Source organism: Apis dorsata, unplaced genomic scaffold (assembly GCF_000469605.1).
Source record: "Apis dorsata unplaced genomic scaffold, Apis dorsata 1.3 scaffold_27, whole genome shotgun sequence".
Lineage (NCBI taxonomy): Eukaryota > Metazoa > Arthropoda > Insecta > Hymenoptera > Apidae > Apis > Apis dorsata.
Window position 1 is genome coordinate 756,977 of NW_006263329.1, and position 4,388 is coordinate 761,364.

The following is a 4,388-nucleotide window of genomic DNA, read 5'->3' on the forward strand; positions in this document are numbered from 1 at the left end:
TCCTATTTTTTTCGATATAGCCCGTAAAAAGTATGTATATAAACGAATACTGTTACCTACAAATGTAATGAACACATTGTTTTACCTTTTTTCTTCATTTTATTTTCTCTCTCTCCTCACGAGGGCGCCACATATTGGGCTTCTTTTCTCTTTTTTCCATATAAAACGCGCCTTCTTCCGGTAAATTTCCGCGATCGGCCGTGACGACGACGTTTTTTTTTATCTTTTTTTTTCTTTTTTCTTTTTTCTATTTATATCTTTACATATCTTCGCAATCGCGCTCGTTATATTATCAATGTATCTACCCTTCCGTTTTTCTTCTTTTTTCTTTTTTTTCCCTTCATCATTATCATCATCATCATCATCATCATCATCATCATCATCGTTAATTACAATATATAGACATATATTTATATATATTTTTTTTCAATTGTAATATATAATATAATATAATCCCTACCATATAATAATTCTTTTTTTCACATACCGATCATATTTCAAATCGTCATCAAACAGCGAAAAAATCTGTTAATTATATATATCTATATATAAGACCGCGGCGTCTATGGTCGTTCGAATCATTCGAACGATTCTTCATCGTTTATGCGTATGCGTGTTATTGAAGTTCCCATTTTCATTTTTACTTTTTTTTCTTATCCCCCATAAGAGTCTATTATATATCGTCACTATCATTATTACTATATATAATATATATAATATATGTTGTAGCAGTGAAACGCTAAGTAAAAACTTGTTAACTAAAAAAGAAAAAAAAACTCGTAATAATAATAATAGTTATCATAAATGTTGATGATAAGATATTAATAATAATCGTAAGATATTAATAATAATAATAATAATAATAATTATAAGAATAATTATAAGAATAATTATAAGAGTAATTATAATAATAATAATTATAATAATAATAATAATAATCTTAATATTAATGTTAAAGTCCATAATTAGTAGCATTTATATTCATTTCTCTTATCCACGCAAATTTTCACCCTTTCCCATTTCCTTTCTCTCTCCTCCCTTTCTCTCTGACCATATACACTTAGCATATATTCCCGTTCTATATAAATTTGCAGTATACATGCATATATCTGCTTATGTTACGTATGCGTGTGTATATATCATCCTATATAAATATATACATTTATTTACACGCGTTTAAAAGCGTAGCGTGGCCACTAATCCTCGAATCAAATAAAAAAAAAAAAAATAAAAAAAGAAAGAAAAGTTGATCTCCACATCTGTTATAAAATCGTGTGTTGCCACTATCCCCCCCACACCCATTTCCGCGAACGTGTACCGCATATAATGATCGAGAATCAAAAAATAAAAAATAAGGAAGATTCTATTCGAAGACAATTCTATTCCCGGAAGCCTCTTTTCCATCTAACTCGATTTTCGTTTCTCAGCCGTAAAAAAAAAAGCTTTGGGTAACGAGCCGAGAAATCGGGGAACAATCGATTAAGGGAGGGAAAAAAAAAAAAAAAAAAAAAAAAAAAAAAATATTGATAAAGCAAGAAGAAAAAATTCAGCAATCCGCCTCCTTCCTTCCCACGAAGCTATCATCGTATTCTCGACAATTCATTTAACAACGAAACTAACGATATTCTTCTTCGCGTAGTCTCTTTCTCTTATTGCACCCGTTTTATATTAAAAAGAAAAAAAAAAAAAAAAAAACATCCAAAGCGATCTCTCGTGAATTATCATTCAGCACGAGAAATCGGCGAAAGGAAGGAAACGGAATCGCGATAATAAGCAAGAGCGAAATATAATATAATATACACGCGACATTTTATCACACATTTCACAATCACGATTGCTTTTTCTTTTTTTGTGGCACCGCCGGATCAGAAGAACGAGGAAGAAGACAGACGAAAGGGGTTCGAATATATTTTTCGCAACCCGAAAATTTGCTAGGTAATATATATATTATTCGTTTCGTAGCGTATGAAACGAAATATCTAAAAATGGAAGAGATGCATGGTATGCCTTATGTAACACGTTAAGAAAAGAATGTAAGGAATTATGTTAAGGTACCGGACTAAATTTCTATATTACTCTTTCACGGTCCTATGACTTTCTCTTTAGCATTCAGCATACTGTATGCACGTAACATGTATGTCCGTTGTGCTAGATGCAAAACTGTTACCCTACCTACACACGTTTTGTGACTCATACGTTCTTTCACCTACTTGCAAAATTCCCAGAATACAGCCACTCTCTTGCCAACACGCTCAATATTGGATCCATGGCTTCTCTATCGAAGGCGTGACACGTCGGGAACGTAAAGATCGCACAGCGATCATCAATCGATCTGTAAGTAACTACTATTAGCTATGGACGCGAAAAAGCCAGTGAGATTGCAATGGTGAAAACAATGGAATTCGATAAGAAAGAGATTTGTGAATGGGTATTGTTGGCTTCACCGCACCCGGTTATCCGTGATTTTTTTTTTTCTTCCCGCTGAATGGCATTGTCGAACGCGCGTTTCCTATCCGTGCAACGCGAAACACGCCTCTTTTTGGAGCTCGTTCGTCGAATGCTTTCTATTAAGAATCGATAGTAAGAAAAAAAAAAAAAGAAAAAAAAAAATATATCGATTTCAAGTTTTACCCTCGATCATCCATGCTATAATGAAAATAATTTTTAGCTTGGAGTCGTTGAAACACGTGAAATTGCGAGAATTATGAGAAATATAAATATCTATATGATTTGTGATTTTTCCCTTCGATTTCCAAAACTCGTACGATGAATCTGTGGATCTATCTATGAGGATCTATAAATTTCGCTTTGACTATATTATTATCGTGACGAGAATATCGTGTAAAAGCATTATATAAAATCGCTAATATAGAGAACAAGCTTCATGAGTTATCAGTTTCAGTATCCGTTTTCTTTTTGTCGCTTGTTATCGATACAAGTTTTGGAAAAAGAACGATCTATCGACGATCGTAAGCTGCGTGTATATTTTCCATTTTTATATATCTTCCTTTTCGTTCGTTCATTTTCTAAAAATGAAGGATACAACCTATAAACCGGTTCAACCCTGAAATACGTACTAAGACCAGTTAAGGCTAGGGAACCGATGATACCAACAGTGTACAACATTCGTTGATAAGCCTCTTCTCTTGTGTGGCGCACGGATTTTGCATCAAACGTCGATCAGAGGATCAAACGATTCGAGAACCGAGTCGCGAAATCATCGAGACTCCTCTTATTATTAATATAATAATCCTTTTTTCCCACTTGGAGATTTGTCTCGACATATCTAAATGCAAGTCTTTCGCGATAAAACGAAAAACCACGAGTGTGCATACGTGTGTGTATATATATATATATATGTTTATGTGTATATATGTATCGTGAAAAATGCATGATAAATAGTTATATTCGATTAAAGGCCACGTATCTCGATCCTCATCGAACGTTTCGTACATCGTTGCTCTATTGCCTCTATATCGTGAAATATATTTAAAATAATACGTACGAGTTCCCAAGCTCCAGGAAAACCGGTCTTAGTCGATAATATCTGTCTCTGATAAGATGACACTGATCGAGAAAGAGATCAAAAAAAAAAAAAATCAATATTTATATCTTGACATCGCGACTCAGCCTCGTGATTCTTTTCTTCTCGCAGTGCATTTTACCGTGATAAATCGTATATACGTATACGTATACGTATGCGCGTGTATAATATATAATATAAAATAAGAAAAAAAAAGAATAGAAACAATGACAAAGAGAAATTCGGAATCTATCGTCGTTCTCTTTTGTCTCTCCTTTTTTTTTTAGTCGAACTCAATTTTTACGTCCTTACAGATACCTTCTGTGAACTCCGGCCAAAGCGATCTTCTATCAATTCTCTCCCTTCACTTTTGCAGCTCGCCATTCGAAGAATCTCTTCTTACAAATATACATATATAAATATCCTCTTCGAAGTTCTTTTTTTTTTTTGGCGATTTCTTCGATCTCTTCCAATATTTGTTAGTTGCCGATTATATGCGAACGATATTTCATTTCTTCTCTCTTCGTTCTTGGTACACGTTCGACAGAACGAATTTAATATCATCGATCCTTCAAAATTCTCCCCTTAATTCGAAGCAAACGAAACTTGGACCTCTCTCTCTTCGTTTTGACATTACGTGTGCATATACATAATATATATACATATGTATATATGTATATATATTTGTTTCTTTTATACGATAAAACGGATGTGGATATAAGTTTACCCATATCCGACCAAGTTCCGAGAACTTCGATTAGGATCAGAGAATCGCAACACGTTCATCTCTCTTCTCGTTAATCAGGACCAAAATGCCCGACGCTTCTACTCAACGGCGCCATCTGGCGCCGCTGAGCGCGCCATC

The 4,388-nt window shown here is 34.0% G+C and overlaps 1 long non-coding RNA gene across 1 annotated transcript in view; it reads left to right on the top strand.

The window, feature by feature from the left end:
* The first annotated feature begins 109 nt into the window (after positions 1-109).
* The window catches only part of LOC116185661, a 14,853-nt gene continuing 10,574 nt past the window's right edge, over positions 110-4,388 (top strand). The window contains exon 1 of the long non-coding RNA XR_004150529.1: positions 110-615. This is a non-coding gene — a long non-coding RNA (uncharacterized LOC116185661). The remainder of the gene's footprint in view (positions 616-4,388) is intronic.